Source organism: Eretmochelys imbricata, chromosome 7 (genome assembly GCF_965152235.1).
Source record: "Eretmochelys imbricata isolate rEreImb1 chromosome 7, rEreImb1.hap1, whole genome shotgun sequence".
NCBI lineage: Eukaryota > Metazoa > Chordata > Testudines > Cheloniidae > Eretmochelys > Eretmochelys imbricata.
The window spans coordinates 97,741,951-97,761,854 of NC_135578.1; the positions used below are offsets into that span (position 1 = coordinate 97,741,951).

Genomic DNA, 19,904 nt, shown 5'->3' on the forward strand with positions numbered 1-19,904 from the left:
TTCCCACATGTAGATTCCAAGTTGAGCTTTGGCTGGAATATTGTTTGCAAAGGCTGGTATGCTAGAATACGTCTGATCCTCTTCTAGTACCAAAGTATGAAGCCTTGAAAGGTTTAAACACCAAGCTCTGCTTCCTGGAATTGTGCTGTTGGCAAATGAAATTACTTTTCTGCTTGATGTAGTCATGCAACTCTAAACACAACTTACCAGGGGTTGGGGTTTTTTCTTTTTTCTTTGGTGGAAACACTTTATGGCTAAATTCAATATAAAGTGGCAAACTTTAAGTACTGTCACGCACAATGTTGAGCTTTCACCTGCTCTGCTTTATTCATGGAGCATTTGCATTATTGCAGGTGTATGCCAGGCTACCTCTTTAATATCATATGGGCAAAAGCTACAATATGCAAAAATCAATAATCAAAGAGATATAGCCCTTCACGTGTGGCACGTGGAGGAAGACAATAAGAAACCAAGCCTTCCACCTGGAGCAGGAACCAATGCTGAGGATTTACCTGGAGACTGGAAGGACTGTTAATTACATCAGCCTTTACTTACAGAAGGAAATGGGAATGCTACAAGGTCATCTTAAGCTAAAAATGGCCCAACAATTTCAGAAGTGCTGTGTAAGTTACGTGCACTCAACTCTGTGTTAAGAGATTGGTGCCTTATCCAGGCCGGGCAGAAGATACACAGGTTACCATTAAATGGCGCACACGTCAGGCTTTTTGGGAAGAAGTGTGCATACATGCTCTTCCTGAAAATGCACTGCAATGCTAGGTCACTTCATTTGCAGGGGGAAACGGGGGGGGGGAAGGAAAGGAAAGGAAAGGAAATAGAATAAGCTCCTACTCCATGTCCCAGTTTCAAAATTCTACTTAATTTAGGCTCTCTACCCAGGAAACATTTCAGATGTTGAAGAAGAACAGATACTACATTTATCTTAAATCACTTCTCAAACTTTTGGCTATTTCAGGTTCTCTGTATTCATACGCAGCACTATCGCAAATCCAAAGCAAAACACTGTCTTAAGTATCACTATTTTCCCCCCAGTGGAGATTGACTATCTGCTGGGAGGAAGGAGGGCAGGGAATCACATTTTGAGTGAAATCTATGAAAATAGTACCAGCCTTAGTGAGCATGCTTCTACCTGTGTATTTCTGGTCTCACTTGGTTTCATGAGAAGTTTAGCAAACAGCAAGAATTACTCACCTGCTATTCTTGGCATCACTAATAGCAAGTGAGTGCTCCCTTTACATTTCCAGAAAGGCAGGTAGAAACAGCCCTTAACTTACTATTACAGACTGGAAAAGAAGTTTCACTTGAACATGTTTTTATGGACAAGTTATTTTAAAACTTCCCTACAGTTAACTGCTGTAATGCTACAGCCCAAAATCTTTATACCACATTTTGGCTGGTGTGCAATAGGATCAAGAGGAACTGTGTGAGCAGACAGTAGAAGATCACTACACAAAGCACATAGCCAGCCTTAAATGCAGCTCTAGAAAACACTGCAAAACTCCATGCACACAAGCCTGTGAAGAAGAAAGGGGCAAGGGGAGCTTAACCTAGAAGCCAAGCAGCCTACCTCATCTCCCAAGATGGGGACATTAAGTAAACAGGTAAGCACAACTGCTTTGACATGCGGTTATACAATGTGCAGAAACACTTCCCTTTCTTCATATGCAGCTGTCCTCTTGCACCATTTTGGGGTAGCCAGAATTGGGCCTTGCAAGAGTCTCTGTTCAGTGTTGCATCTTAGTTTGCATATTAAGATTCTGTGGCTCATGGTCACAGCTGTTTGTTGGGGAAAATTTCTTTGGAATATTTGTGTATTTTTGCTGAGAATATTTGTGTATTTTTGCTGAGCATTACAAAATACTTAAGTGTCTCTGCTCAAAAATTAAAAATGTAAGGTAAGAGGAAGCGGCTTTGATCTTCTGAGGTCTCTCTGATCTCCTGAGACAGGCTGAGGTCTCTTCCAACCCTAATATTCTATGATTCTAGGCTTCTCTCGCCCATACCTCACCCTCTTTGCAAACAGGCGATGCTAGCTTTGTAAAAGCCAGTCCCATAATTTGCACCTAATGTAGTTATCTGTGGATGAAACAAGTACTAGAATTCCAAACCAAATAGAGGTTGGGACACATTGAGAGAGTAATCTAAAATAGTTTTGAAAAGATCTGCACATATCTATTTACCCATTAAAACATCTCTATTTAAAGCAATGCTACTTTAAGTTATTCTTTACTACACTTTTTATCATTAAGAATTTGTTAATGGGAAATGATTGAGTCTATACATGACTAACTGATTTCAGTTTGGAAAAAATTGACTCTGACATCATATTTAAGTCTAGCTGAAGTTTTTTTTAAAAACAATTTAAAAAAAACATACTTTCCTAAAAAAAAAAAAAAAAGGGGGGAGGGGGAGAACTGCCACTCTTACAAATCAGTATTTGGTTAAGGGAAATATAGTTAAATTAGAAACTTACCACACTAGTACAAATGACTAGTTCACGTTCATTGTCTGAATAAGTGAAATTCAGAGTAACAGCATATACAAACGTAAAACAAACTTTTTACATTTTCAGACATGTGTGTCTACCTCACTATATCTATGGTGCTCATAATGTTTATGTACAATGGATTTCTTTTTGAAAAGGTTTTAAAATTTAGCCCCTTTAATATTAGCCATTAGAAACATCATATTGTTAAAGAACCAATGGGAGCCAAGAAAAAACATGAGCTTTTATTTGTCTCTTTCCATTAATATTTCCGAGTTAGCAAACCTAACTGTATATTTTTATTTTTGGTAAGGGGACATGGACTAAGGTTTTATGAAAAAAAAAAATACAAAATAGCATATGTTGTAATGACACTTCGCTTAGTTTCATTCTAGTATATACAAGCCACGTTAACTGTAGTAGGCAATTTTGAACTCTCCTCCCCATTCTAAAATGAGTATCACAGATATTACTAGATGTTACTAGATACTGGAGCTATTGGGTGGGGTTTTTTTTTTAAGTTATATAAAAGGAAGATCAGATCCAAGCTATTGTTTAAGTGATACTAAAAACATCCCAAACTTCACTGTAATTCAGTTGATTTTTAAATTGGCTTTCATTCTTTAATGTTTTAAACATTTCAAAAAGAGTACCAGTCACTATCAGCAATGTTAAGGGTGGAAAAATCCTTTCCCTATCAATCAGCATGTACTCTCAATGGGCCACAAGCTACACTGGTTGAAGAGAAAAGTGTGAATGCAAGATTAAGTTCATTAATGAACTGCATTAGGTGAATAGCCACCCCAGTGCATTTCGGTTAAATGCATCTAGGATGTACAGCATATGTGTAGGGATCACTGAAAGATGCACAGATTAATCTAGAATACCTCACAATCCGAATTACTAGTTGATTGCTTGTTTATATGCTTGAAATCATAGTGTTCTTAATTATCTCAGCTCTGCAGTAAACATCACTGAAAAGCTTTAAAGTGTGCACAATAATGGCCACATAATTGTGTTGCACATTTTCCATGTTTTAATTGACACAAAAGTGAGTCCATTGTACTTAAGACACTACACTGATTTCATTCTATTGCATGTCCTGCTCCAATTACATTTCTTAGAATACAGTATAGAGTAAAAGTTTTGTAGCTTTAAAATTAACAAGTGTGTGAAATCTGTAAGTAAAATAAGCAGCAGCAATATTTTTTGGGATTTTATCAAGAGTAGCTAGTTTTAAGTAATAAATACATTCCAAGTTGTGGTATTCACTATTCTCCTAGTTCACTGCTTTACTTTTCAATTCCCTTGTTTTCGGTTAGATATCCTTAAGACTTTCCTGTCAGCCTCGCACCAGAAGAGTCTCCTAACTCCAGTCCAGGTGCCCGTCACCCTTCACAGATAAGCAGTGCAATCTGACAAGGAAACTCATCCTGCTGTCATCTGCATGGCAACCTCAAGATTCTCCTGGGGAGCATGTCAGGATGTTTACAGACTTCATGAAACTCTAGGAGAACAGCTGTGTTCTTATCTTCTGTTACCTTGAAGAAAGTGAAAGAGGGAGAAAGGTTATTGTAAGTGGCACAGAACTGACCAATATTAGCGGTGAGAGGCTCACTTTCCTTTACTTCATCTAAATATAACCTGCAACTCTTGTGGTGTAAATTTGCATGGCAAACTGAAGACATAATAGCTACAGTTTAATAATAGCCTCATTGAATTAACAGATCTAAATAAAAGTTGGAAGTAAGCAATAATACCACTGAAATATTTTTTGAAGAATGCAGTTGTCATTTTAATGATGAAGAACAGAATGTGATAGCTGGCTAGCTTAGTATTTAAATCTTAAACAATTCACTTTTTGGTGTAGGGATATAATAAGTTTTCCTATACTGTACTCTGGTTAAAACCTATCAGAAATTTTTAAGATTCTTATAGTCCATTTTTTCCCTTGTGACCTCTACTTCTCAAAAAAATTTATAAAATAGGAAAAAAGGTTCTTCATGGAATCCAACCCCTTTAACTCTTAATTTAAGCTTGCGTAAGGAATTGCAGCTGTTTAAATTAGCTGATGCATGTTTAACATCTGAATTTTCAGGTAGAAATGTACATTTCCGATAAGAAAAAGAAAGAAAAAAAATAAAGCAAGAGATGTTTCCTTCCAGCCAATACACGTTGCTCAGAATGGAAATGAAAAAAAATCAGAAATGAGTACATTTCATTTCAACTTAACGGTTGAAACAAGGAGATACCTGAGATGATTGCGAGATACTGCTGTCAAACCAGATTGGCACAGAGTATTCCTCCCACACCATTCTTGCAGGATACCAATGAGAGTCATCAACGCTCCCGATAGTCCAATCCACACCTCTAAGCAGAGAAAGTTATTCATATCCCACTATAGCAATCTCTAATAGTTGTGATATGTACCTATTTTATTGGCCTTTTAAAGTTAGACTAAGAGCCCCAGCAGCTCTTATTACCTGGTTACCTCAAAGACTATACTGGAACACTTGATTTGCATTTAAAGAGAAGCTGTCAATATTATAAGATTCCAGGACTGTTTCTGTGTTTCGCTCTGAAGCCTAGAACGTCTGTGGAATCAGTGTGAAGTGGTGAAACAGCTACGAACATGGCTGAGAGGTTTTTTTGTTCAGAATATCACCAAGTTCAATCATCACTGGGATTCATAGTCTATTACCAACCAATTTTTAAATTCTTAGCCATTTTGACTTTACAAATTACACACATGACAGCAAGGCATGTATTTATGTCATGCCAAGAATCCTAGATCATCGTCACATTAGGGGTAACAACCAATCACCACCCTTACTCAACAGATAATTTGCATGTAGCAGTTTGATTGGTTGTATGAGGAAGACTGAATAGATGGATTATTTGGCCCAAGCATCATACTTCTGCAACAGCATGGGCTTTCCGCTACTAATATGTAATGAAGTCACAACATTCAAAATGCTGCATTCCTCCCACTCTGACATGAACAGCATGTGCTAAGACTATTAGGCAGAAAGCAGGATTGTGGACCCTGTCATCTGGCCTGCAGTAGTCTTGGGCAGAAGGCCATATCAGTGGGAGGGTTTGTTTGTTTAAAGAAAGAGGCAACATTTCACAAGGCTAAGATTTTACCTAGAAGTCCATGCAACTTATGCCTGCCATTCTGTTAATTAACTCTGTTGTGCAAAATGTACTGAAATTGTGCTACAGTACCTTGGCGCGATCAGTGGCCTTAAACATTTGCATATCTATTTAACACACACCCTTCTGTTTATCTTGAAGACTGACTGGAGTAAAACTGATTAAGAATAGTGACTGAGCAGTGCAAGTCAGGACATCTTGTTGACAGAAGAGTGGCTGAAAACATTGAGGTCATCCATAAGTTTTTAATATTTTCCTCCAGAGAAAACAGGTCACCACAAATGGACTTAAGAAGCAATTCAATCAGGGCCTAGCACTAAAATCCATGATCAGTCCTAACTCAGAAACTAATACTGTCAGTATACAGAGTCAGGATTTTAGGACCTCACATTTACCTTTCTGATGAATAACAGAATGAGATGTAATACTATGGTTAAGGTTCAAAGTCCTTTTTTATAGAACCCTCAGAGTTTAAGTCTAAAAGTTGAATTATGAGAAGAAAAATCCAATATATAATGATTTAAATAAGTTAATTACATTATCACATTTCTCTGCACTGCTAAAAATGCACCACAGCCTCCTGTTAGCATGAGAAACTAAAAGTGAAACTGACCTGCCTGTCCTTGTCCAAGGTGACTGAAAAACACAAAAGAACCCATAGCCCTTAAACATGATAAGCTAGAAATTCAGTATTTTAATAATTTACAGTCTTGTTAGTGACAGAAAGTTTGTTTTTAAGTCACTTCCTTTGACATTCCTATGAAACTCCTATGCTAAAGCACCTTTATATTTCAGCAAAGTCTGTATTCAGAAATTTCGTGTACACTTTCAAAACTCAGCTACTTCAAAGAAGAGCCGCAAAAAAACCCAAACACAAACTGATCGAAAACAATCAATTTATCAAGCACACTGGGGCCTGAAAGTTATCTGCAATGTGTGATTTGCACCTTTGAAACATAAAACACAACAGGTGGAATTTTGAAAAATACCTACATCACTTCAGCATTTACTGTTTGCCTTAAAGAAATAATTCTGCAAACTTGGTCAGATTACACATTCCCAAACTAAGCTCATAAAGAAACTTAGTTATTTTGTGGTATGGGAAGAAATATTAAGCACATAGCAACTGACAATTTCTGGTTTGAATTTTTGAAGCATTACTAACAAAATTCACAAAAACCTAGGTAGTTTTGTTAGAGGATTTAATCTTATGACAATAACCATTCCCCCCACCCCACCTTTTCTTTTTACTGAATGGGTACATAACTCAGCCTGCCCTGTGTGTTCTTTAATGCAATTGCTTCAAGACCAAGATCAGAGACTATCTTCTCACAACAGAAATTTGACAGGACTGGCACAACTGCAAGTTGGCTTTTACAACAGCTTTGATAAACACTGGTTTCAGAGTAGCAGCCGTGTTAGTCTGTATCCGCAAAAAGAAAAGGAGTACTTGTGGCACCTTACAGACTAACAAATTTATTTGTTTGTCCCTAAAGGTGAATGCTTATAACTTCTCTTCACATTAACCTACAGTTCTGGTGCCACTACAAACCAGCAGTTAATAACCTTGAATATAGGAGCTCATGGCTCAAATAGAAAGATGAAGCTTCTTAAAAGTGAGAGAGCACAAATGGCTATTTTAAATATATTATACCAGATAGATTCAGCAGTTTTCAAGTGCAGTTCATTTGACTAATGAAGGAATATTTATCAGATGACTGAAGAGAGACTTACTTAGTTACTCTCAAGCTTCAGATGGCTAGTACCGTACAACACCTCAAAATAAAACTGCAATTTAAAGAGAAGTTTGAGATTCTGGAAACTTCTAAGTCCCCGATGATTTACATATTATGGATTTACTGATTTAGGTCAACAGCATGAGAGGCAGCATGGTCCAGTGACTAGGGCTACAGCTAGAGATGTTTGGAACAATCCAGGTGGCAGAGGAAGAGGAGGGTAAAAAATAGCCCCACTTACAGGGGTGCTGGAACAATTTGTATAGTGGGGGTGCTGAGCCATTGAATCAAACTGTAAACCCTGTATACGATGGAAACCACTTCAAGCCAGGAAGTGTTGTAGCACCCCCGGTTCCAGCCCCTATGCCCAACTTAATGCAGCTAGTGGTGAATCCTGTTGCAGGCTTGTTGTATATGACTAGCCATTTTGTATCTGCTGCAACTATATAAGTCCCCTTGATGAAAGTTAAACACACACCCAAGATTTAAATGTGCCACTTTTGTCTTCTGCTTAGTCTAGTCCTGCCTCGCGTCTGCGTGGTGGATGTTATACAACTGTGCTATTAAACCTGCTTAAGACATTTCTCCCCAGGGAAAAAGTCAAATACAGAGTTGGGTCAGCATTATGTTCTCAGAAGTCATTTGGCATTTTAATATACTATATACTTTGCTACCGTAAGAAAAGACACCATTCCCCACACTAATTCTATTTTACAAAGAAATATCAGATACCACATAGCTGGATGGAATCTAAAAGTTAAAACTAGCACTACTATTTAAAGGTCAAGATTTTATTATTTTATTTTTTTGAAGCAACAAGTTGGGCACTCAAAATCACTAAAGACAATTTAAGATGATCTGAGGAGGGCAGATTTTTCAGAAAGTGACAAACTATCAGGTCCCTTTGATAGAACGGGGAAACATTAAAAAAAAAAAAAATCACTAGCATGGGTCAAAAATACTAGCCAAAAGGTTGTGGGTCACTCTTTTCCTCTTTTTATTCATCAGGTGTGCATTGGAAAATCTCAATAGTTTATAAAGCAGGATAATGAAATGAACCAAGTAAAAGAGGAAAAGTTTTTCAGACTTCAACCAAACACAAAGTAGCAATAAATTTACGTTTCACGCCAATTTAGACATCGTGGGTCATTATCTGAGAAAAGTTCAGCGCTGCCAACCTCAAGCACTGAAAACTCATTCTTCAATCCTCAAAATAAAATTAGATTTGCTTAAAAATAGTGATTTAAAAAACTCATTGGATTCTTTATGTTCACTGGGTTTTTAGCCTTTAAGGTACACACTGTTCACATTTTCAAGATTTTCTCCACAATCACAGGGACTAGATTTTTTTAAATAAACTGAAGCAGAGATCCTCCCCTAGTCACTTGATTTTAGGAGCTGGGGCTTTGAGACGGAAAACAAATATCACGAGAGTTGGAAACATTGAGTTACACTTTATGTAAAGGCTGTTCAATTTACACCTAAAATTTTTACTCCTCACAAGTCAATCCCTGCAGGGACAAATTTCAATCTGATAATCAGACCTGCATGGGCATGTCTCTGTAGGCATGAGCAGAGGGGCTGCTTGCATTGATCCAATCACAGGATCTGATCCCAAGATAAAAAGAGGTCCATGTGACTGTTCTTGAGGCACCCAGGACTGGAAATCACTGTGTTAGCCCCCTGCCTCTCATGACAGGTAGTCTTGCTTATGATGACTGGGTGTAAACTCCCTAATGCCACCAGCCTGTTACCTCAAGCACTCTCCTCTGGGCTTTGCCAGCTTTGTCTTTGTCTTACAGGTTAACAATAGGTCCCTGAGCCCCTTTGAATCATTCCCCTGTGATATCCAGGCTGTCAGTGGTTACTCTCTCTAATCCCAGCTCCTCTGTCCTTAAAAATAAAAAAGCTATGTTCCCCAGTTTACTAATGTTATCTTAAATCACTGCTCCAGTAAAATCACAGCACTCATGAGCATGTCTAATTTTTTTTTTAAAGTGGGTTTATGTAAGAAACAATAGAGAATTAACTAGAAACAAAATTGCGGAAACAAATGGTTACAATGCAAAAATAAAATCATAACACACAAACCTGGGTCTACATTTAATAGTTACCTCTATCTAATAAAGTATGTGTCCCCCCCCACCCCGAAGCTCAGTCTGTTGCAGAGCAAGCCGGCTTCACAGGAACAATGATCCAATTTTTCATAAATCCCCACTCCCCAAGATGTCTCCTCAGTGAAAGGATACAGAGGATCTTTCTTCCCCCCTCTCATATACTGAACTAGACTTTTGTCTTTATTCACAGGCAGGGCAAACATATGTTATAATGTTCCTTTATTTTTTTTTTTAAACCTCCAAGTAATTTCCACTGTTGCAGTTATCTCTGATGATTTTCAATTGGTAGTCTTGGAGCAAGGCTAGACGTGGTCCTTGCAGAGGACAACTCCCTCTGCCTGAATGGGCCATCACCAGGACATGTTACAGTAGAGTTACGAACACCTCAAGCATGGAGGTTGTTCGTAATTCTGAACAATGACTTAAGACACTTTTGAAACTTTATTATGCAGAAGGAAAATGCGGCTTTCCCTTCTTTTTTTAGTAGTTTACATTTAACACAGTAATGTACTGTATTTGCTTTTTTGGGGGGGGGGGGCGGGAGGGGTGTTGCAGCTGCAGTCTGATTTGTACTTCCAGTTCCAAATGAGGTGTGTGGTTAACTGGTCAAGTTTGTAACTGTATCTAGTGGTGACTAACTTTTACTCCAAGTCCATCAACTGTATTTTCAATACAAATACAGTAGAACCTCAGAGTTAGGGACACCTTGGGAATGGAGGTTATTCGTAACTCTGAAGAGTTCCATAACTCTGAAGAAGAAATTGCAGACTTCAGGCACATGGGGGAGAGAGGGCCACCAGGTGTGTGGGGGCTCTGTGGCTTCTAACCATCAGGCAGCCAGGCAGGGGGCTCAGGACTTCAGCCCCATGGGACCACCAGGACTCAGTGCTTTAGACCTGGGGGAGCGGTGGGGCTCGGGCTCCCCACAGCTCTGCTCCTGGCTTCAGCATGGAGGGCGGGCATGCCAAGGCTTGGAGCTTAGCTACGGGGGAAGCTCTGAGGCTGAAACTGGTGCTTCCCTCATAGCTAAAGCCCCCACCTCACCCCACCCCACCCCACAGGGCTAAAGCTGGGAGCAAAGCCATGGGACTGAAGCCCTGAGCCCCAGCACCCCTTGCAAGACTGAAACGGAGAGCAGAGCCGCAGGGCTGAAGCCCCAGGTCTAAAGCCCTGAGCCCCCCACTATCCTGCAGCTGCAACCCCAACCCACCAGGGCTGAAGCCCTGAGCCTCGAGGCAGTACTATATTTACCTATTGGTCTGTGCTGCTGCCTGATTGATGACTTCCGGTTCCATGGGGTGTCCGCAACTCTCGTGTTCCTATCTTTGAGGTCCTAGTGTACATTATTTCTTACATATTACCCATATGTGCATCTCACATTGATTATGAATCTTGACAAGTTGTGAGCTTTCTGTAGCTACCTTACATGTTATCCTTTATGGATAAATATCGTGTAAAATACGTATTTAGTGTAGTGAGTTTGTCAGGTCTGAAGTGAGAGCTGTTTACAAAGAACAGGGGATGCTTTGCCAAGGAACCTCTGTATCAAAATACATTTCACTCAGGGGTTTATCTGGGAAATCATCCCCTTAGAGATCTGACAAAGAGTAAGTAATCTGTAAACATTGCCTGTGAGCTAGGAATATACATTCTACATGGGTAAGTCAGCTTTCTCTTATTTTTTTGCAGGGGAAGGCCGAGAGAGAGGAGGTGGATGGGTGGAGTATGGTTTTAAGGTGAGATTACATACGTAAATACATGGTGAGGTACAGTAATTGAATCTTAGTGCCTTATTACTAGCCCTGATGGTTTGCCAGGTATCAGAACCCTAACCCACTATTGAGAGCAGTGGCAGAAGTATTGCTATCTGAGATATAGAATCATAGAATATCAGGGTTGGAAGGGACCTTAGGAGGTCATCTAGTCCAACCCCCTGCTCAAAGCAGGACCAATCCCCAATTTTTGCCCCAGATCCCTAAATGGCCCCCTCAAGGATTGAACTCACAATCCTGGGTTTAGCAGTCCCCTGCTCAAACCACTGAGCTATCCCCCCCCCCCCCAAATTAATTAATGAACAGACTGTGGGTAAGGCAGACAAATAGGAGCCCCAAGAGGTAGATTCTTCATTCAGGCAGGTTGGCATGAGGGAGAGAAACCACCACTTCCCTTCCTAAACCCACCACTGGTCTTGACCACACTGGTATATGGAAGCCTCTGAAACACAGGGCCCCAGAGGGGTAATGATCAGGTCCCGTGGAGAAAGTAGAGGAAGCAGTTAGGAGTAGCTGAGGTGATCACAAGACCAGTGGCACAAATGTGATGGGAAGGAAGAAGAGTGTCCTGGGAACAAGGCATTTTCATCGGCTTCCTTGATTTATTCCCCCTCTGACCCTCTATTTAAGTGGCTTTTCTCTTCACGCTGAGCCACCATGGGGCAACATCACTTTGTCTACACTAAGGAAATTTTACACAAAGTTTCCTACTTTTGCCAACACTGGTTCAACTCCAATGGCTTTAGCAACACTGGAAGCCCCAATATAGGCAGCCTGGTGCCAACATATCAAATGCCAGTAAAGCCCATTTCCAGCAGGATTGGAAGACATGGTGCTTGGGGAAGAGTGACAGCACCCAGATCAGTATACACTAGAGCTTCCACTATGGCCAATAATGCAGGAGTGTTAATTTTCACTCATGTCGACAGGACTTGTGCCTGTGGAGGCCCAGATTCAACATTTCTCCTGGGAAAAAAAAGTTCTCTCTGCCCATAACGGAGTAATTATGTGGCTAGAAGTCAGGGAGTAGTCCTTTTAGAGGGACTTACTGAGGTCTATAGTTAGCACAGTTACTGCTGAATCTGGTTTTAGTCTTTTATCTAGATCATGGGGTATTTCCCCTCCTGCTGAAACTTACAGAATTTCATATACCAGCTATTTAGCCTCCACTTTGTTGTTAGGGAAGGCAATTGTTATAGTACATCATTTAGAGCACACATCAAAAGGATTCATATCTCTGAGCCCCAAAGGAAGATATTTCCTAAAAATATTCTTGATTTATTCCTAGTCTGGCTGGAGCCTGGGAGGCTTAATTGTTTTAAAATCAGTGCAAAATGGTCAGCTGAGAATACTGTATCCCTTAGGGTATGTCTACACTACAAAATTAGGTCAATTTTATACAGTCGATTGCGTATGTCCCCACTAAGCGTATTAAGTCGGCGGACTGCATCCTCACTACCATGGCTAGCATCGTCTTTCAGAGCAGTGCCCTGTGGGTAGCTATCCCACAGTCTCCACCGCCCACTGGAATACTGGGCTAAGCTCCCAATGCCGGATAGGGCAAAAACATGGTCATGGGTGGTTTTGGGTATGTCATCAGTTGCCCCTCCCTCCGTGAAAGCAATGGCAACCATTTTGCACCTTTTCTCCTGGGTTACCTGTGCAGACACCATATCACAGCAAGCATGGAGCCCGCTCAGCTCACTGTGACCACTGCTGTTGTGGGCAAGTCTACTGTGTGGGCTGCTATAATCCAAGTAGCCAATGCAATCACTGAGGTTCTGCTATCAAGGGTAGTGACTCTGGGAAATGTGCGGGCCTCTTTAGATTTTAGGTGCCTCATATTCCTGTCCTTTGTCGCTGGTGAAGAAGTCTTGCAGCCGTACATTCCAGTCCGGTAGGTGCGGTAACACCCCATAGCACTTCTGTGGTTGCCACATGTAACAGCTCCAGGGCTTTTGCTCTTTTGCCTTGGCCGAGGTACCTTGCCCTACCAGGACCTCAAAGTATTCGACACGGAAGCACCTGCAGCAGCTGGCACTGCTACACAGCAGCAGCTCCTGGGTGCCTTCGCAGCAGACAGTGCAGTAGGACTGCTAGCCGTCCTTGTCCATGATGTACGGCTCCACCGCTTCTGCTGTAACTCTGCTCTCCTGTGAGCTGGAGGCTTCTGCCTCAGGCTGCTCTCCCAACCAGCAGCACCATACGGTCGCACCTACCTCAGCCTACCCCTTGCTCCTATGGCTCATGAAGCCTTGACAGTAGTAAGGAGCAGTTCAACTATAGGCTGAGCAAATGCAGAATGGTGGTAGAATGGGTCTTTGGACATTTAAAAGCTCGCTGGCGCTGTTGGTCAGACCTCAGCGCAACTAACACTCCCATTGTTATTGCTGCTTGCTCCATAATATCTGTGAGAGTAAGGGGGAGACGTTTATGGCAGGGTGGGAGGTTAAGGCAAATCGCCTAGCATCCAATTTTGAGCAGCCAGACACTAGGGAGATTAGAAGAGCGCAGCAAGGCGTGCTGTACATCAGAGAGGCTTTGAAAACCAGTTTCATAACTGGCCACGCTTTGGTGTGACAGTTGTGTGTGTTTCTCCTTGATGCAAACCCACCCCCTTTGTTGATTTTAATTCCCTGTAAGCCAACCACCTGCCCCCTTTGAAATAAAGTAACTATTGTTTTGAAACCATGCATTCTCTGTTTATTAAATTTTTAAAAATGCAATAACGGACAGGGTAGCCCGGGTGGGGTGGGGGAGAAGGGAAGGACAAGGCCACATAGCTGTCATTCAAACAGTTTGATTTTTAGTATGGCTACAATAAGCATTCTGTTGCTTGGGCCATCCTCTGGAGTGGAGTGGCTCGGTGCCCGGATCCTCCCAGTTCTTGGGCGTCTGGGTGAGGCGGCTATGGAACATGGGGAGGAGAGTAGGCAGTTATACAGTGGATGCAGTGGGGGTCTGTGCTCTTGTTGGTTTTCCTATAGCTCCAAGAGATGCTTCATCATGTCAGTTTGCTCCCCCATTAGCCTCAGCATCGCATCCTGCCTCCGCTTTTCGCGCTCACTTAATTTTTTCCTGGCCTCTGCCACTGAATGCCTCCATGCATTAAGCTGTGCCCTATCAGCGCGGGAGGACTACATGAGCTCGGAAAACATGTCATCGTGAGTGCATTTTTTTCGCCTTCTAATCTGCGATAACCTCAGGGACGGAGATAATAAGGGGAGCGTAGAAACCATCTACACTCTATGATTCTGGGGGGACTGCATGGTCACCTGTGCTGCTGAGTTCGCTACGCTGACCAAACAGGAAATAAAATTCAAAAGTTCCCGGGGCTTTTCCTGTGTACCTGGCTAGTGCATCCAAGTTCCAAGTGCTGCCCAGAGCAGTCACAATTGAGCACTCTGGGATAGCTCCTGGAGGCCAATACCATCAATTTTCATCTGCACTATCCCAAAATTGACCCAGCAAGGTTGATTTTAGCGCTACTCCCCTCGTCGGGGAGGAGTACAGAAGTTGATTTTAAGCGTCCTTTAGGTCGACGGAAGGGGGTTGGTTGTGTGGACACAGTCATTTTTAAAATCAACCTAATGCGGCTAAATTCAACCTAACCCCATAGTGTAGACCATGCCTAAGATTCATCCTGAAACCTCAGAACTGAAATTTTAGGATTCCGCCTTTCCTGGAGAAGAGCAGGCTCAAGATGCTTCCTGGATTATTAGTGTTAAAGGGGTGCTGAAGTGCATACCTATCACTGGGACCAGTCAGAAAAGTTACTGAGTGGTTTCTTCTCTCTGTTGCACTTGTTCCCAATATCTTCCTCATTCAAAACAGCATACCAAAAGGGATCACCTGTTCTGTTGGAAGTTAATGGAAGTTTTAAAAATTGAAGGCAATGTTAAACCTTCTCCTTTCCCCCAGTAGTTTACTTCAGAGGGATATTTTCCATCCATCATCCAGCTGATGAACAGCTACTGGGTGAACTCTCACTTAGCTTTGCCAAATCCATTTACTTCAGATCTCCATCCTCCTTGCTTGCTTCTTCCTACAACTCTGACTGGGGTGAAGTAAAAACCACCCAACCACTTCCTGCAAGTCCCAGCTGCAATCAAAAAAGAATATCCTGCTCACATAGACACCAGAAGAGAGTAGAAGTTTTCCCTCAAGGCAGAGCTCAGATGTAGAGTCCCTCTCTCTCCTCCTCCCCCGCCCCAGCAACAAGATTCCCTAGACTCAGCTTCTCAAACAGAAATAAAATGGGGTGTGGGAGGGAAAAGTCTTTCGGGGGGGGGGGGGGGAGGGGGGGGAGAGAAGGCAGGCACGCAGTAAGAGCAAATAATTCAAGAGCCATTGTTAGAAGTGGCCAGAGGAAGATCTAAACAGAGGATGGAAGCATCACAAATTTATTGCATTGCCCCAGCCGCCTTACTAGCCACGAACAACAGGTTTTTGGAATAGTTTCCAAATCCCAGAGCAGCAATATGCAGCCTACTTAGACGGGTTAGTAGACATGCCTTCATAAGTATTAACTGTCATCATCCCGAATAGCTATTTATGAAATAAAATAGTTTCACAGGTTTTTTATTCTTTGAAAAAGGTTCACTTTACAATTAAAAAAACAAAGCAAAACAGGAACTGAGCTTCTCAGACTCCCATGCTTGCGCTCCAGCATACGCTAGCACATCATGTGGTTTGGGGCCTAGATGAAGGCCCACTTCCCAGGTATGTAGATGTAACAGGTTATCTTACTCACGAGTCAAATAACCTCACTACACTTCATTGCCCTCAACTCCGTAGTTTACATAGGGAAGAGACTCTTCGTATTTAAGACAATCCAACATGCACTAAGGGAACTGTTAAACTACTTGGAAGTGTCTATTCCTTCAGGATATTAATGAACATCTTGAAAAGTTCAGTAAAAAGACACCGGTCCCCCATTCTGGAAAAATACATGAGTGACTAGCGACCAGACAATTACTAGACTAATTCAGGGCAGCTGACAGCATCTGTGCAGGAAAGGCTCAGGACTAAGCTGCCAGAGAGAATTTATTACCCTTTTGCCCTAGTGATGATGACCCATTATGTTCACTTACACAGGCCACACATCATACCTGACAAAAAAAGTGCATAGGGGACTTCAGTATCTTCCCATGTTTGTCGTCTAATTCAGAACTTGAAGAGTTTTCCCTTACCGCAAGCCTACTTGTCACAGGGTAGCACTGGCCCTTTAAACAGGGAAGAGGCCAGTGCACCTGTGACTGCCAGCTGAGCTCCAGCTGGGGTATAAAGCAGCACCTGGGCCCTGTGGGCAGAGGCTGGGTAAGTTAGACTTGAGAATCAGGGAAGAGAGAGGGAGGGAGCACAGACAGGAGGCTCTCACTGCCTGTTCCCCAGGAACACTGAGACCAGCCAGAAGTCAGGAGGCCTAGGTAGGGGAGAAAGACTCTGGAGCAAGGGGAAGGCCCAGGGGAGGACCCCTATGGCCCACACAAAGGGCAGGGTGCCAGAAGGGATACAAAATCTTTATAAAGCCCAGGGCAAGTGGATTTTGTTTATGTTCTTGCTTCGTCTGAGCTTCTGAACTCTAATAGGAGACTCCCAGGAGAAGCTGGAGAGTCCCCAAGCCTGAAGGGAACAACTGAGGGTGATGATCAGCCTAGAGTCATAGAAGATGGCAGAGCCGGAACCTTTAGCATTATTGTATTGAACTTTATTTTGTTATTTAACAATTTTTTGGGGGCAAAAATTGGGGATTGGTCCTGCTTTGATCAGGGGGTTGGACTAGATGACCTCCTGAGGTCCCTTCCAACCCTGAGATTCTATGATTTGAGGGGACCACCCTAATAACTTAGCCCACTGCATAACCCACTCTGTGTTGGGGAAGCATTCTTGAAAAATCTTGAGAAGGGTGGGGTGCCTGCAGGATCCAGGATAGGGCACGCTAAGATGCCAACCTACGACACTATTATTCAGAACTACAGTCTAATGGCCTGACAAGCTACACCCCTCATCACAGAAGAGTCCAGCAGCAGCATGAGTGGGATAGGATTCTTTGACATTTCACTGCTGTCACAGCAGAATTCCATACTGCTGCTGCTAGCTGAGCCCTCTGCAGATGTGGAAAGGCAAATTTCCATTGGTTAAAGGGCTAGTTATTTTTGTTTTATTTTGTGAAAGCATAAATTCACCAAAAATTGATAGCTGAAGCTCCACTCTGACTCACTCGGGAAAGTCTTACAACCTGGCTGTGGGAATGATTTTTCAAGCACTAAGAATGAGAATACACAATAGAGATCCACGTAACAAGTTAATGCAACAATAGATCCGAAGTATGTTTTCTTAGGAAAAGCTCACACACACACTTAAAACTGAAAGGTGCAAAATGAAGGCACACGTTGAAGGTTGAACTATAAATGGCACATTCTAATCTACTTTCTATTGCTGGCTTTGTTTATTTATTTTTTTACACAAACAAAAATAGATCAAGTCGCTCTGGTTTTAGAGATTGATGCAGGCAGGCATTGTCCTTCAGCAATATTAGTAATCCTGTCACAATGTCAGTTATAGGCACTTGTGTGGAAAAAAGACAAAGAAGGGGATTAGGAGACTTGCAAACAGCCATTGCCTAATGAAACAAAAATCTTTAAATCATTCTGTTCCAATTCATGCCAAATTAAAAACTGACAATTAAAGAAATCTTGCATTGATGTTAAAAACAGACTACTATCAATGTGCCACTCAAGTAAAAGTGTGGAAATTATGCATTTCTATACTAAACTCCATCCCTTCACAATCAAGTCCCATGTGACAGCACCTGGAGTAGCCTTAACATTTCTATTTTTACTACCACATATCCAAATCTCTTCTCTCCTTCCCCAACAGGTAGCAAGGAAAGTATGCACACAGAATTGGTTCTAGAGTTTAAAAAAAATCAAAAGTTATTTATATTGCTCACTTGTACAGCATTCACTTTGTGGCGTGACTTGACAAGTGTTTTTAGTGCAGTATTTAAGCAGACACCTGGAAAGTAAGAGGTTTAAAAAATGAGGCTTTGACCCTCACTGGAGGGCATCCACAGAAAACAGGACTCCTTTTGGAATGGCCTTATCTCCCTTATTTTTCAACACAAGTCCCATCTCAAAACATAGTTCTGCAGCAATTCCTGTACCTGAGATCCTATAAACCAGCTCACTTCACTTGCTGCAACATTACAAGTGAAAACAGAAACCCAATTAAATGAGATTTTTCTCTCCATCTTGCATATCTTGTGTCTGCACTTGGATTTCAGTGTAAATGTCTAAAGGAAAGTCTGCAGAAATTTGACTTGTGCAGTTTCCAACTGTCTTAAACTTTGCCAACTGAGTTTATAAATTCCTTGAACTGCAGTCACAAACTGATCACAAGAATCCTCATAAAACAAAACTCGTGGTCATCTGGAGAATAGATACATTTGCCTTCACTACCTGCTGCAACGTTTGACTGTCACTCAGATCCTGCAGAGTATCACAGCTCAACAGAAGAGCTGTAAAGCACTTTGGTCTTGCACAATTGATCACATTCTTAAGCATCGAGCTTGTCTGCTGGCTCCGTTTACAAACTGCACTGGCCAACAATACAGTTAATTCCTATTCCGCACTCATTGGCTTGCTCAGCAAGCCATTGTCTCTGACAGCTTCTCCAGCAGACCTTGTCAGCACTCTTATCCAGACCAAACTGGCTGAAGCTCCCAAGGTACAGGAGTCCTTGCACAGCTAGCTGGCCTCTAGTTGACAAACTTTGCTGGCAGGGCTTTGCCAGTTCTTTTCTCTGTAGCTTTGCAAGTCCACCAGCTCCAAATGGTGCCATAATCTGCTTAGTCTGGAGTTAAAACAGCTTGCTGTGTGTCCTAGGAGCATCATTAAGCCTTTCAATTTTATAATCTCCTTCAGCAGCTGAACTTGTAAATTCTTGTAAGTAGATAGCTCGTTCGTTAACAGTGCCCCCCTGAGCACTTGGAGCATGCAGTCCACTTGACTATTCTCCAGCAGGGGCTCAAAACTTTTCCACAGCATGAGCCACAATTTAGGAGGGCAGGTGGCCCATAGACAGGACCATCTGCAATCACAGAGCCAATGTCCTGTCCATCTGCACACTCTCAGCTGGAAACACGAGAGCCAACAAGCACTCTGCAACTAGCCAGCTCAGCAGACCACAGTCTGGAAACCCACAGCACATGGGCAGCCCTGCAATCTCACACATTTGTAATGTATTTTGAGGCTCTCCCCTGCCTCAAATGTAGCTACATACATATGCTGACTAAACTGTTCACATATGAAGTTTGATGTTTCAGATCAGCTGTCTGAGTTGGTGAGAGGAAGCATGGCAAGTTTCAGCCCAGAAAAGATAAATGTTTCAGAAAGTCATTTCACATAACAACAGCAAGTGTTTTTACAACCTTAGCTACATAGTTATCCTCACCACCACCACCATGTCTAGTCACACAGCAGGGCTGTGTATGTTCCGGTCACAGGATGGCTAGCCCCAGTAAATGAAGTAGATCCAGGTCCCCTGTCACAGAATAGGTGCTACCGATTAAGAGGGTGGGGCAGCACCTGGAGGCTTTACAAGGCCAGGGAGAATC

General features: G+C 42.1%; 1 protein-coding gene across 3 annotated transcripts in view; it reads right to left on the reverse strand.

Moving 5' to 3' along the window:
- Nucleotides 1–3,516: 3,516 nt before the first annotated feature.
- The window catches only part of PWWP2B (PWWP domain containing 2B), a 49,382-nt gene continuing 32,994 nt past the window's right edge, over nt 3,517–19,904 (reverse strand). For all 3 annotated transcript variants that reach the window (XM_077822714.1, XM_077822715.1, XM_077822716.1), the window contains exon 4: nt 3,517–4,044. The gene's annotated coding sequence lies outside the window, so the exon portion shown is untranslated. The remainder of the gene's footprint in view (nt 4,045–19,904) is intronic.